The sequence below is a fragment of the Pararge aegeria genome, chromosome 9, assembly GCF_905163445.1.
Source record: "Pararge aegeria chromosome 9, ilParAegt1.1, whole genome shotgun sequence".
Taxonomy (NCBI): domain Eukaryota; kingdom Metazoa; phylum Arthropoda; class Insecta; order Lepidoptera; family Nymphalidae; genus Pararge; species Pararge aegeria.
In genome coordinates this window covers 9377520-9393428 of record NC_053188.1, presented here as the reverse complement: position 1 = coordinate 9393428, position 15909 = coordinate 9377520, and positions in this window count along the sequence as shown.

Here is a 15909-nt window from a genome sequence, read left to right as displayed (position 1 = left end):
TGAAAATACGCAAAATAGCCAAGTCTAGCAGTTTCAAAGTCTGTGAACTGTCTAATTATTAAGAAGAAGACTCTACATTTTATTCTAACTTGACTCAAATGCAGAAATTAAACCAAGAAATGATCTAACATTTTTTCCGTTCTAGTAGTCAAGTCCAGGTACTCACATATACACAGTAAAAATCACGTTGATCTGTTACTGTTGTCTTTTTTTGTTTTATTATAATTCAAGTACGGATGTGAAAAATACACGAAATAAACTGTTTGGGTTCAAAAGAGTGAAATACTTTTAATCTCATTAGGCTTATAATCCGTAAACGATGGGCGGGGACCAAAAGACCAGTTGGCCTAGATAACCGCTACATTGCCCGAATTTCGAATTTGTCGGTAGACTTAACTGAATTGGTGTTCACTATAACGTTGAGTCAACGTTTTCACTTAGATCGACTAGCTATAAACAGTTCCTTTTTTAACCTTTTTTATATCGCCTACTTGTACACAGTTTAGTGGTTCTAAATATTTAGTATGTTGAGTAGTTTTTGCGGTTTTTTTTGGGTTAGATATTATAGCTATGTTCTTTATTATTATGTGTATGGAAGAGTAGGCATATTGCGGCCATAGACATTCAATATTACCAAGAAGAGGCAATCTTAACACGGTGACCATATCGTGACGAGTCTTTGGACGAAATAGTTTTGATATTCTGGAGTATCAGACAGACACATACTGAGCTAACTGCAGCCGTCAGCCGCTACCTTAAGAGACCTTTTCTAGTTTAAGACGATTTATCGTAGGGTGATGCTGGAACCAAGTGGTACAAGACTATGGTGTTGAACTCTATAAAAAATACCTATGTCCAGTAGTGAACTTCCATTGGATGACAAGATGATGTTAATGACTGCTGCTTTTATTACTTAAACGGAAAAAAAATAATTTATTAGAAATGAGTTACTACTGACAAGTTATAACCAATCGAGTTGAGGTTTTTAATTCTTGCATGAATATTTCTAAACCGAATTATGTGCGATTTTGTACACTACTTTTTCAAAACTCATTGAATAGGTAGGTCAACGCATCCATAAATATCGACAGTCCATCGCGCATACAAAATGAACGCCCGTAATAAAAAACTAAACCTCCTTGGTCGTACCGAAATGTATAAAAACATTGATTTAATATGTTACACTGTACCTATACTTATACGAGTATGTTACGAGTATGCATACGGATTGAAAACAAAAATTACTTATAATCTTGAAAACCCTTGACAGATAGTTCCGATGTATGAGTTCGTATGTTTTATTTATTACACTTATCTAAAAAAATAAAGATACTCTTTTGTTTTTATTTATAGAAGTTGTCGAAAAATGTTAATAATATAAATATTTTATAACATGCTAACTATTATTATTTATTTTTATTAGCAATGATATGAAGACGGCTTGTCTGTAATTGCATTGCATTGCATTGCATTTAATCTTAAAGATAAAGTTCGCTGTACAAGCTCATTTACTTTTAACGGAGTAAGCGTTTGAAACAAATTACTCAAACCAAAAGGGAAATAATGGAAAAGATTATCACGCTTTTTGAAAACATCGAGATGGCCTTCAAAGAGATTCATATAAGAGCAATCTGTTATTTCCCGGGAGTGAGACTGTCTTAGCGAAGATTTGTAGATAGGTATTTATTTGATGTGCCCCGAAAACGCGCGATACGAATTTTAAAAATAAATATATAAAACTAAATGTTTTTTAGAGTTTCGTTAGTGGGAAAAACGAACCTTTATGATGGACCCTGTTTCTAATATACTCAAACTTCATTTTAATTAAGTCTGCTTATTTTGTAAATCCTTTTAAATAAATAAAAATTGGTAAATCCAAAAGTGCACGCCTCTTAATCTCATTCATCATTACAATAAAATTGGGATTATTTGTAAATAATAATTAAACTTCATCTAATTATACCGTGAAAAGTAATTCCTGAAAATACTGAAGCTTAAAAAAAAACCAACTCGGTAAGTGAAGTATTTCGCTCGTTATTGTGATCACAAGATACGGGATCCGCACATACATACGGACGTCCAAGACAGAACTTTTTTAAACAATATTTTAATTAGTTTAAACAATAAAAAGAGATTCAAGAATATCACGAGTGTTGAAAATAGAGTTTTTTCTCAACATTTGTCTATTTATATTCACTTATGAAATCAATAAAGAATAAAGAAAGTGACATTATAAGTTCGAGGATAACTCGGTGTGCGTAACCTGACAGTAATACCCACCTCAACGCTTCGCTTATGAGGCGTGCAATAAATAAATATAGTACGACTATACAAACATCGACATCTACTCATGGGTACTTGAACGACTAATGAATATTTTTTTGATTAATGTACATAAGCGGTGGAAGCGGTGAAAGCGCATTGGGTAGGAGCTCGACTTCACTTTCGGGGGGGCGTTTTCGAATCCCATCTCACACGCGCACGTGCGTTTTAAGTAATTTAAACATCACTTGCTCCAACGGTGAAGGAAAATATAGTGAGGAAACCTGCGTTAAGAAAGGCGTGTGAAGTCCACCAATCCGCACTGGGCTAGCGTGGTGAACTACAGCTTTAACCCTTCTCATTGTGGGAGAAGACCCGAGCTTTGTAGTGGGCCGGTAATAGGTTGATATGTTGAGTGATTCCTATACCTTTTTACAAACTTTCATGGACATTCCTGTTTTATTCCTATCTAAGTCACTGATGGATGCAAACAATTATGTGCGTTACAAAACCTTAGGAACTACGTTGATTTCAGTAAGGTGGTTTTATGAACCTAACTCCAGGTACTTAAAAAAGCTGCTTTACAACATACGATTCAATTCTTAGTTACAGACAGCGTATCCATTATTGGTTCTGAATTTAAAAAATCTGACCCATTAACTACAAAGTCAGCTTAATTTAGAAATAAAATATTTGCACTTCAATAAACCTGTGAATAGGATTTATGTGTTGCATGCTTCCTATATAATAGATATATTTAATTTACAACGTCGTCATGAATTTGGATGCCTTAATGTGGTTTTTCCCCCCTTTCCTTCTCATTATAAAGATCTGTGCCCTAATGGGTTGATATGATGATGGTGATGATGATTAATGTGGTTTCTACTGAGATTTTCATACTTATAATAAAACTGTAATGGGTCAAATTATGTACAATGAAGATATTTTAAAATTTTCTTTTGCAGCGCACTCTACCTACACTGAACCCAAAACTGATTTTATTTGGTTCATGTTTGTCTGTATCGGGGCCGCGCAACTCGCTGAAACTATCAGTAGGTACTTAGATAGTTTTAGCGAATTCAGCGAAGACGTTATGAGGACTTCAGTGCTAGGACTAAATAAAAAATGTTAGAAAGTTTCTTGGTTAACCTTAGCATACCAATCAACTAACAATGCGATTTCGATTTTAACTTTAACGATTACTAATCTTTGTTAGTGAGAGGAGCTGAGACTCATTGATACCAAATTATCTTTCAAACTTCCAAAGACGGGCACTCATCCATTTACAGACTTGGGTCAAAGTAACCGCTATCCATTAATATGTAGTGCTGCTGCGAAGCCACACATTATTAATGCAGTCATTTTTACAGGGAATTCCCTTCATATTCTCTTTATCTATCTATATATATATAAAAGATCATTAACTGATTCACTGACTGACTGATTCAGCTGGAGGTAGGTTTTAAGTTGTAAACAATAGTATAAACTTAAGAGTATGTATTTCTGTCTGATTGTTAGGTTCTTCCAAAGGTAGGCGTAGTCAGTCCCGGATTTTTTTCTAATTTCAGAGCAAATCAAAATTTTTTCGCGGAAGAAGTTGCGGGCAACAGCTAGTTACAGCTTTTTAACAAATAAATAAATGAAGTTTTAATAGTTTATTACGTTGTCGTACATAAATGATTGCATTTGGGGAGTGCGAGCCGAATCTCTTAGAAACTATTTACCGTTGCGTTCGAAATCATGTTTATAAAGCTTCTGAATTGGAATGAATTTGTTATCAATAGCAATTCAATTCAACGGTTTGACGCTGGTGTGATCGTAATGGCAAATAATCTGGAAGACCTTTATACGATACTCAACCACCTCGGCAGAGTTTCTCAACGTTTAGGCCAGTGAATAAAAAAAAAATTGGGAAGTTTAATCACCAACATCACAAATCACACTACAAAAAAGAAATTAAAACTAATTTATTTTAGAAAACATTTTAGCTACAAACTTAAAATAACCAGTTTAATCAAAATAACTTATATTTAACAAGATTAAGTAATAGAAAGTTTTAAGAAAAAAAATTAAAATATGTAGACATACTCGTATATGTGGTGTTTTTAATCTCAAATACATTAAGGCCTCCGGCATAGCGGTTCACTGCTACAGATTTTCAGGCGATCACCCTTGACGTCCCGAACCAGCGCAGATTTCTCAATTCAAATCGTTCCCTGGTTTATCTGCCTACTCAGGCTGCCTCAAAGATATCAGACATCCCATTTCCTTATGTTATTCGCCTGCATACTGCTTTGCCTTTTTGTCCTCAAACGAGAACAAGGAAAAACAAAAGGGTTGTTTGTCCTGTAGTAAATTAATGAGTTTGTACATGAACATGGGCAAGATGAAAAATAAGTCTAATGCTTATTATACTACGTAGTTAGTAATCGTGGAGAACACTGCTTTGGCCGATGAGTATTTATATCTAGAAGACACGGTCAAGTTGGTCTAAGTCCAATTTCGAGAAAGTATAGTGTATCACATATACACCGAATCCTACTCGAATAAGCAACCTTCGGGAAACTGCCTTCTGAAATCAAGTAGCAACATCAGTGAATTTTATTTTAAAAGAAGAAAGTAATAAGTAAATATAGTTTATTAATAAAGACTATCACTTTTTTAAAGATAAAAGACAGTTTTGTAACTTCGGTGTTAAACTATCTTATTAACCTTTTTAGATTTTAAACATGTTTTGATCCATTCAACCAAGCTTTAAAAAAATTATGATTATGGTTTGATATTTCCTACATTTTTGGTATAATATTTTCATATTCTAATTCAATACGGCGCATCGCTTCAAATTTGAAGAGTTCAAGAGGCGGTGGCATCTTAAGTCACAAGAGGCTAACAAAGCGTGCTCGGGGAGCATATAAAAGGAGCTATTTCTTTGTTCTCAGAACGCGGTGTTAAGCACGTTCCCGATAGCGATGTATCGACAGAGACATGTCACGTGACCGCAAAGGAAATTCCTTTCGATTTTGGTTATAATTAATAATATTACACTCAACTAAAAGCTTTGTTTTTGCTTTAAAACTTGATCGGTAATAAAATCAAAACTAATTGTTAACATTGAAAAGGTACCTGCTACACATAAGTAAGTTTTTTTTTTCAAGTTTTATCAATCACCAATCAGATGAGATAATGGTGGTGTCATCACAACCAATGGCCATCCTAGATGTTCGTGTTCTACGGCATTCTTAATAATATTTCGGTATTACAATATATTCTTAAGAAGCTTTCGCTTGGTTGTTGGATAAAGAAGGCAGTAGTTGAAACGGAACGTGTTGTGAGGAGGTTCACTCTGGAGCCCCGACGGATACTTGGGTACCCAAAAACCCCGCTAGCTGAGGATTTTTTTTTATAAATTATTAATAGTTGTTTTTTGAAATTTTTGAAAAATGTATATTAATTAATGGTAGATAAAATATAATTTCTGCATTTTGTCATAAAACAAAGGCAGAAGCAATGGCGAGAGTAATCGAAAGACAGTTACTATAAGATCATTAGATATAATGGCATTATAAAGCTTTTTTATGTGGATTAAAACCACACGTGACAATAATCGTTAAAGCTGTCTCAGACAAGCATGATAGGCTTAAGCTCTAAATCAAGAGTGAGGATGTCAGTGCCTAACAGTAATATAATAAATATGCTGATTGATTCTGACAATAAAATCAATACTCTCGTACCAGATTTTTTTTTAAATTCAAATTAGAACTTTGTACGCAGTTAATAACAAACAGATGTATATGTAAATGTGTGTAGGATAAAAAGTTATACTTACCTCGGATACTTGAATACAAAACAGCAAGCTCTCTTTAAAATTTATAAGAAGTTTTCGGTCGGTATATTTTTCACGAACAAGCGAGTAATATTTTATACAGTCTCCCAACTTTAGTAGGTATATACTCGTATATAGTTAAACTACTTATGATCTTGAGTTTTAGCCAAATATTTTCCCGAATTTTTATAAATCTCTATTATTTGAAATTATAGTAAAGTGTTAGTTTGGTTTGTTGGTTTTTCTTTTGATTATGCAGTACAGAGTAATTTTTGCATTGAGATAGTTTATTGAATGGGGAGTGATATTGATAGAGACATTATCCCGGAAAATGCACGGTTTCTATAAGGTAGGGATACCTAAAATGCAATTCTGAACAATTACTTACAAGAATACCTTGAATTTTATGAAATATTAAGTCATGTTACGTCTTGGAACACATGAAATTTTTATCCTGAAAACTAACCATACTCTCTGTAAACAAATTCCCGTTCAGTTATTTAGTCGTACCACTAATCTAACCAATGGAAAATACTCATACTGGTATCACAACAAACGGGCAACGTTATGCAGATACTTCTTGTTGAAGTGTTCTTCGGCATTACCTAGTATCTTATTCTTGTGAAATATGTGTGTATGTGTAATGTAATAGAAAGTCTGGGCCAAGGTTTTTTTCAGTTGACATTAGGTTTTACTTTTACAAAGACTGTTCTGTGTGACCTGTAACACTCACACGTCGGGTGAAGTCAACGCTTTAAATTATTAACAAGACGCAGCTTTCTTGCTCTCATCGGTAAAGGCCAATTTGCCGGATAAATGTTCACATGTACACTTACTCATACTTTATACTTTTTAAACTAATAATAGTGAATATTGTGTGTAGTAGTTAGTGGCAGTTCGAACAATGCATACGAGACCAAAGCCTGTTTACAAGGAATCCTGACTTCCCAGTGACTACGTTATACACTTTGAAAATACATCGACTGCTATAGACACTTGAAATAGAAAGTATTTGTTTGAAAAAAATACGAAGATATTTTCAAATTCCAATCACTTAACCCAGAAAATGGTCTTTAAATACTGCAGGGCATAGGCATTTTTGATGACTTTACCAACGCAGTGACGGACTTCGCGGTTTATATGCTGTCGGTTTTTGAATAATTCCGTTATCTATCTCTGAAATTCATCATTAGATGTATATGAAATTTAATGGGATAAGTTTTCGGTAAAAACCCCTTTCGACAAAAATGCAAGCGATGCAACAATGTAACGTAGAAAAATAATAAGCATCCTAATTGAAAACCCTTACCCGGTTAGATCGATCACGTTAATTATTATCACTTTTCAATGTCTGTTTATTAAAAAGTGATAATAATTAAGACGCATAAGCTACCAGAAATTTGTTTTCTTTTAGTAAACTTAGTAGTTAAGTGGAGGCGACATAGAGTCGTGCAAATGCCTCGCTGTTAGTTTGAGACCACTTATCGGATTATGAGCCGGGTATTACACTGAGCAGTTAGTAAAGTACCTACTTCCCTCTAGCAAAATGATATTATAAGATATTGTAGGGTAATGATAACTTGGATCTCATATTTTTATCATATTCTCCTTTTAGTTTTATAAAACTAAAAGGACATTGCCCATCTTGGTAAGAACAAATTTACATTCTTTAACATATGAATATCACAATGAAATCGTGTTTTATTATTTTATTGGCAACATCAAAGTCATTTGATAAAATTACACGAAATCGGTTTTCGTATTTCTAAAATATCAACGAAATAAAATAAATATATTGAGGTTAGGTTCAGCTAAAGATCTGTTTTAGAAGTAATTCTGGGAGCCAAACAGAATTCAGATGCGTTAAGCAGGGAGATATAGGTTGATAATATACATAAATTATTAGCAACTTACAGTTGTTTTTCAAATAAGGTATGACCCGCTTAGGCGCCTATTTCTTACATTTTCTCATCGCATCAAAGGCCATGCTCAATTGAGTTCACTTCTTCACTTCCAGGAGTAACATTACGAAAAAGTAGTCATCCCTCTTCAGTAGTTTCACTCGTGACATTCATATATAAAATGGCGTATTTATTATCCGGAAGTTTAAATTACTTATATTACATAAACAAGCACCCCGAAACAATTACTCATGAAACTAAATGACAAATTATGTTTTTATTTTAGCTATAATATTTTGATATTTTTTCAAAATACAATTTTGTTTTGAAAGTGGTCATTCTCTTTTACCAAAGTAATTTTGTAATGAAAGCTTTATATTATTATTTTGGATATTGTTGACTCTATTAAGTACTTTTTTAACTACCTACCTTGCATGAAGGAGATTCTGGGTTCGATCTCCGGGAGAGGCAATTTATAATTTCTTAATTTTCCCGGTTTCGGTGTGGTGGGGGACTTCGAAATGAGATTGAATTCAAAAAATCTCAACCTGTGCAGATAGGTACGCAATATTTTTTAGCTCAACTGCTAGATCTCTTCTCTTCTTAGCTTTAAATAATATTTGTCGTATTTTTTATTCCGAATGGTTTCTGCAAGGGTCATCGTGAAAATTGTGAATTATTAACTAAAATGTGAATAAACTAAACACAACATTTTAATCATTTTTAATGCTGATATTTTAAAAAATAACCTATGATACGGGTTTTACTAAGCGTTACAGATGATGAGCAGAAATTAGAATGGCTAATGGACTGCGTGACTCAATCCTCTGTAATTGATTGAATAGCATACCGGCCATTTCTAACATTAAATGTAATGTTAATTTAGATTTAACTACCCCAGAACATTGTAACGTTCGACGGCTGTGATTGATGGCTACATGCCTTTTCAATCATCATAAACCCCTTGTTGTTTCCATAATGAAATTAAAAAAAGGGCTTTGTTGAAGTCAAAATGCACGGTAATTTCATAAATATTTCGTAATATAATTTTGATTGACAAACCCAATTTTTATTACAAAATAATTTTATATCATATATACATGAACTCTATTTTGTATTTAGTCTATAACTATATACAGTGTTGGAGAGATTTTTTTGAATTGATAAATGTAATACGAGTCTAGAAACAAAAATTTTTTGTCAAAAAAAAATGACTTTGCTTTAAATAACAAGAAATAAATGTTTTCTACAATTGATTCGATACGATTGATAACTAATAATTTTAATTTAGTACTAAAACACGCTTTGAAAGCCTTTATCATTTTAGGCATTCTTATAAAGTTCTTAAAAAAGACTCGAGTTAGCCATTTCGCTGATATGGCGTTATGTGATGTAATAATATGTGAAAGCAGAGTATGTCTTTAATAAATGTGTCATTTATCTGGGGTGAATTTTATTCTACAACAGTTATGATTGATGAACATGAAAACAAGAAGAGAAAAATTTTGAACTGAGTAAAGTGTAAGTGTCGGACTAAAGTAAAATGTCAGAAGCATCTGCAAAGCCATAAAACATTCACGTTTCCACTTGTCACTTTTCTCAGTGAGTGAAATAGTAGTGTCGTAAATTCTTAAACGACGTTTTGCCAGGGAAAAGATAGGAGTAAAATTTTCTAACAACTACGAAATAAAAGATTTCGTTGGGACAGAGTATTTTCAATATAAATATAAACTGGTTTTCAATACTCAGAAAGTAATACAATAGCATTTACTCCACAAATAAGAAGTTACTGGACGGCCGACTGGCGCAATGGGCAGCGAACCTACTTTCGATTCCCATAACTGGAACATGTTTGTGTGAAAAACATGAATGTTTTTCAGTGTCTGGGTGTTTATCTGTATATTATAATTATTAAGCTACGCTTATTTTAGGGCTGGATGGCGATATCGGTATTTTCGTAGTATATTTATTTATTTTAATATCGAATTTTTTAATCATCAGATTATTTGGCACTGAGAAATAAACTGCCTGCTAGTTTGATAACCAAATTTGTACTTTATTTCTTTTTCTTTTATTTGTGAGCTATTCTTTTTTCTACAGAGTATATACAGGTATCTGTACGTGTATGCATACTATCTGAACACCCTATTTACGTAGTATTTTTAGTGGAAAAAAACTTTACGTGCTCTCCGATCGTAGGGGCTGAGTGACTGACAATTTCTAAATTCGGGGCTGGTACAAACGTTTTTTTGAAAGAAAAACCCAATACAGTCGAACATGCTGACCACTTTGACTTAGATTTGCTTTGCGGTGAAGAAAAACATTGTGAGGATAATCAAAAATTTCTAATCTCGAAACTCGAGATTTCACTCAAATGTTCTCAAAGATGTGTTATGTCTATTAATCCGTACTTGGTCAGCTTGGTAGACGTAAGCCAAAACTCTCATTTAAATACCCTTGCCCTTTAGTGGCTAATGAGTTGATAAAGATTTCTATAAAAATAACTCATCATGACTGTAGTACAACAACAACAGGTAGATAAATACATTAAATTATATTATTTTCCCGATAAATTACAATAATTTAATAGTAATAATAATAACAATATAAAGCTTAAAACTTAACACCGAAAAAACACTAAAATTTTGTTGATTTATATAATAATTACGATACAATGTTGTATTTATAAAGGAAATGTACGTGCAAATTGCTTTTTAAGTAGGATCCAGTGTGGTATTGCGGTTTGGAATAATAAGCAATTGTGTGACGGAATAACAACGGGAGAGTACAAAATTATAATGTTGTTTGCGTAGTATTTTGAAGAAAACAAGAGATATCATGTTTGAATCTAAATATCTGAATTTTTTGTGTCCTTTTCACAATATTTAAAGAGTATTCTTTTAATGTATATACAACTATTTGGAATCATAGTAAAGTACTCACTCAAAAAATTTAATGAGCTACAGGAAAATATAGTTGGGTACAGCTAAGTAGTTGAACATGAAATACCACGTAACCCCTCTAGCACAGAAGTGCACTGTGCTGTGGATCTTACAGATAAGTGTTCTTGGGTGTAACTCTCTGATTTGGGTCGGTTGGCAATTCTCTTATTTTAATTGGGTCGTTGAAAGATAACCGTGTAGATATCTTACCAGATCTGCCACTTAGCCCGTCATAACTGAGTGTCCTCGTAAATACACCAAGAGAGACTGAAAAATCATTCAATAATCAGGATTACTTTGCCAAGTGTAATAAGACCTATCTGGTAAACGAACGGAGTAGGTCTTTTATATCCATTAGTTATCAGGGCCTCTAGCTTATTTTATAGTTAAGCTTTGGTTACCTGTTTTAATTGTTCTAAATTAATAATTATTATATCTATCATTTTTTTTTCTACAGTGATATTATAAAAGAAAAAAAAAAACACTTAAAAATTAAAAAAAAAAAAAAAATATTATGTATATATTATTTTTATTATTATTTGGGAAGTGTTTGTATTTTTTTAGCTCATGGTTGGTTTTAACTGCATTTACGGGACTTGACCAAGTATTTATTTATAACATTTTTATTTTGTATTTTTATGTTAAACCGACCTTTCGTCAACCTGCAAAACGTTCTTAGTATTTTCAATATGTATTTAAAAGGGCAGTTTTTTGTAAACCGATGTACAGAGATTTAAACTACGTAGAAGATTATAAAACTATTGGGAATAATCGCTGTGGTAGAGATAACGATAGAAACCACATACACTTTGTCTTGTTTCCAGATTCTCATAATTTGTTTTTTAAGTTCAGTGTATTTGCTAATTAATTCACTTACTGTTTTCTGTATATTATGGGTATGAGGAACTGCAATATCTTTGAGGTAAGTTGTTTTTCTTAATTTATCCGGTCTATTCCGATCTATGGTCCTATTTGTAAGAATAGCACGGTCATAATAAAGTTCGTATGTGGTATTTTCTAGTATCGTTTGAGGGCTATATTTATAGTAAGGTGTGTTAGTATTTTGTGTGAGCAGTGCCAATTTTCGATGATTGAAGTTTGCGACTTGGTTATGTCTGTGAAAGTTGTCTGTCTGAGTAAGTGTTGTGCATGCTCCTGTAATGTGTTGAATACATTCTGATTGAAATTGGCATCTGTGGTATTTATGTATTTATCGTTTGTGATGGCTGAGTCCTTGATGCTATATTTCCTGTAGTTTTTGGTATTCATGATTTTATCTTGTATGGCTATAATGAATCCTTTGGTTTCCGGATACAGATTTCTTATTTTTAGACAATTATTTGAGGCAACTGTGTTTATATGGGGTTGCTCTGAGTCATGGCGATGATTTCGATGAAAACTTTCTTTTTAAATTCAGCGGTGTGGAATTGAGATCCATTATAGCTTTATGTATGCGAAAGAGTTCTTAGTCTAGCTATTTGTTTTTGCCAAAGTTGATAAATGTCAGTGAGACCTCTCCCTTCATTCTGCCTTTTGATCTTACGGTCTTTCATCTGGCTATTTAGGATGATGGTTATTGTGTTTCTTAGTGTAGTGCATGTAATCCTTTATATTTGTTCGATGTCTGTTTTTTTACCATTTAATCACTCCGAATTTGTTAGAAAATTAGAATTTGTTTTGCATACGGCGTTTATTCTCCTTTGACATTCTGTATTGAGTGTTTGCTTCATAGATGATACCGAACACCTAGTAAGGCAAAATGACTTTAAGTCTAAGTACTATGAAGTATTTAGGACTTACTTTAAAATGTTGAAAGCGTCTGATTAGGTATATTATTGGATTTGAGAAATTTATATGTTACACTTACTAGGTATATTTTATCTTTAAAAGTATATATATCTTTACTATTCTATAGTGCTTGATTTGAATATAAGGACTATGCAAAAAATTCTATTTTCGAAAAAATATTTCTTTCTGGGTTTTGATATGGGGCAGTCACACTCTTCAGGGGCTCTCGTAAGTGACAGGGACGTACGTTGGGCGTCATATGTTAAAGAGAGATTCATACATTTACCCAAACTTAGAATTAGAATTAGAATAGGAAATAAGACTTACATGTTCTCCAAGTAATAGTGGTATGACCAAAACATCCAAACCGCATAATGGATTGCAGAAATGAAATGTCTACATTTTATCCAGGGGAACCTATACAATTATTTTATTCAACATGGAATCCAAGCCGTCAACCACGGCTTTGTTCCCGTCACACACATCCGAGAGGATAACACAAACCTGAATTTAATTTTACACTTGGCTTAATATTGGCATCCGTGTTGTTAGTTGGGTCGTTATGTATCCGTTGCCCCTTGAGTATATCTTACGTTGTACTGTCTTTTTTAAATATTTTAATGAATGATCCTTACTCTTTAAAACACAAATAAATTTTCAAAATTACCTGATAAAATAACCTATTATGCCAATCTTGTAATTAATTATACATATTAATATGAATTAAATGAAAATTGACAACAATATTTTGACGACATTATTTACGTTAACATCTCTTTTTGATAATCATGCTGCAAAGGTACATACATATTATAGAATAGCTACTAGCCCGGACTAGGTTTCTGATTTCTTACTTGACTAAGAAATGTTTTTATCGCATTGTGCGCCTCCTGTCTCTATGTTAACCGACAGGTTAAAGCGAAAGATCACCATCGATAAATTTAAATATATTATGTCCAAATAACTTAGTTTAAAAGTCAAAGTTAGTGTACTAGAAAATATATCACTAGCGATAAAGGTTTTTTGAAGAATTAATGTTTGAGTTGGTTTTATTAAATTTTATACACCAATTAACTGATTATACCGTTATTTAAACAATGTATTTCACGGTAACAATTTTTAACCAAGGCCTTGGTTAAAAATTGCTAAGCAAATTTTCGGGTTTTTTTTCTTACTTTTTGTACACAAGTACAGTACAAGTACAGACAAAGTACAGACAAAACATGAATATAAGCGGCCTTGGCTTACTGTCTTTTTACTTGACTTTTCACAATGTACATTGTAAATAGATTAAAGAGTAGCCAATTTAAATATATTAATTGCTCACTATTTTGGCTATAGTGGCTACAACATAAAATACAAATATGTGCTGCCACATATTTTTTAGAATAGTTTAAGAGTAAAAATCCTTGTGGGTACATTATTTTCATCTAACTGTAACTAATATTATGCAGAGACTTCTCAGGTGGCCAATTTTTACACAATATCATTACAAATTATAGCCTATGTGTTATTATGATGTGTACCGTATATAACTGTATGGCGTTATCAAAATAGTTTTTTTATTTTAGCGTTAAAGAGTAGTTAACATCCATACATCAATGCAATTTTACAAACTTTCACATTTATATTAAACTAGCGTACCCAGCACGCTTCGCCGGGCTAGATTTTGCTTTATTTTATTTAAACAATAAACTTACATCATTAAATTTCCGGTATCCGGATCCGGTATAGTATGCCCGGAGCTAAACATGAGGATCAGCTACCCACTTGGTAAGAACAATTCTGTCTTCCAAGCAGAGTGCGTCGGCATCACCACCGCAGCCATAGCGATGACAAACAGAAAGGTAATGAACAATAAAATAATCATAAACTCTGACAGCCAAACGGTTCTCCGTTCCCTGGCCAGCAGCAGCACAACCTCTAATCTCATATACGACTGCCACAACGCCCTGGAAACACTCGCTGCCTCTAATGACATCACCCTAAGGTGGGTCAAAGGGCATGACGGGAACCCAGGCAACGAAGCGGCGGACTCACTAGCTCGCCAAGCCACAACACTGAAGGTAGTAGGACCAGAACCGATCGTACCGATTCCGTTCAGTGAGTACAAAACATGGCTACATGAACAAACACATAGGGAGCATTCCCTACTTTGGGCCAATGCAAAAGATTGTAAACAAACCAAAATAGCTTTCCCTAACCTAAACCAACACCTAACTAACAAACTACTCCGCCTGGATAGAAGCAAACTTAGGAAGGTGGTGGGACTCATAACAGGACATAGCTCCTTAAACAGACATCTTTCCATTATAGGTGTCACCGACAGTCCTCTTTGCAGAGCATGCATGGAGAAGAATGAAACACCTACGCACGTGATGCTGGAGTGCACGGGCGTGACAGAGCAACGCGAGATCTACCTGGGATCACCAGCCACTATCCCAGAAATCCTCAGCAACCTGGGCGGCATGCTGGGATTCTGGAACGAGCTTGGATGGCTGGAGTAGCGAGCAACATTGGGAAATTTCACGTACAACAAGCGAAGCGCTTACGTGCGGAAACTGCCCAGAAGAAGAAGAAGAAGAAGAAGATCATTAAATTTTTGATTTAAGTCTCATAATATATTAATTCATTTATTTCTATCCGTATTCATTCTCTTCTCGAGCGGGTGAAGATCATTATCTACACCCATGTACACCCAACAATAGAACATCATCATAGTAAATAAAAGCTGTATTTCAGTTTGACAGTTAAAAAATAGGAGTGCTCCGATCGTCACCAAACTTTACAGGATTACTCGCCAGGTAAATCCGGAGATTCCCAGAAAGTTTCATTGAAATCAGTCTAGCCGTTTCGGAGCCTATACGGAACATACCAACACACTTTCTCTTATATATATATAGATTAGTAGAAAAATAGACTAAACCTATAAGAAAGACTGCTGTTTTGGTTTCTTTGTTAGTAATTTTAGTTTAATGAAACAGGTAAACTACTTACAAAATAATATTTTTAAAATATATACATACATTATAAATACATACCAAACACTCTAATGTTATTAAACCGTTTGCAATGGTCTTGCTATTAACGTCAAAGCTGCTACAAGCAGTGATGCAGAAAGTAAACAGGTACCTTATTCATCGCCAAACATACAGTACAAATTCCCCATATACATAATATGTGTGTTTATATA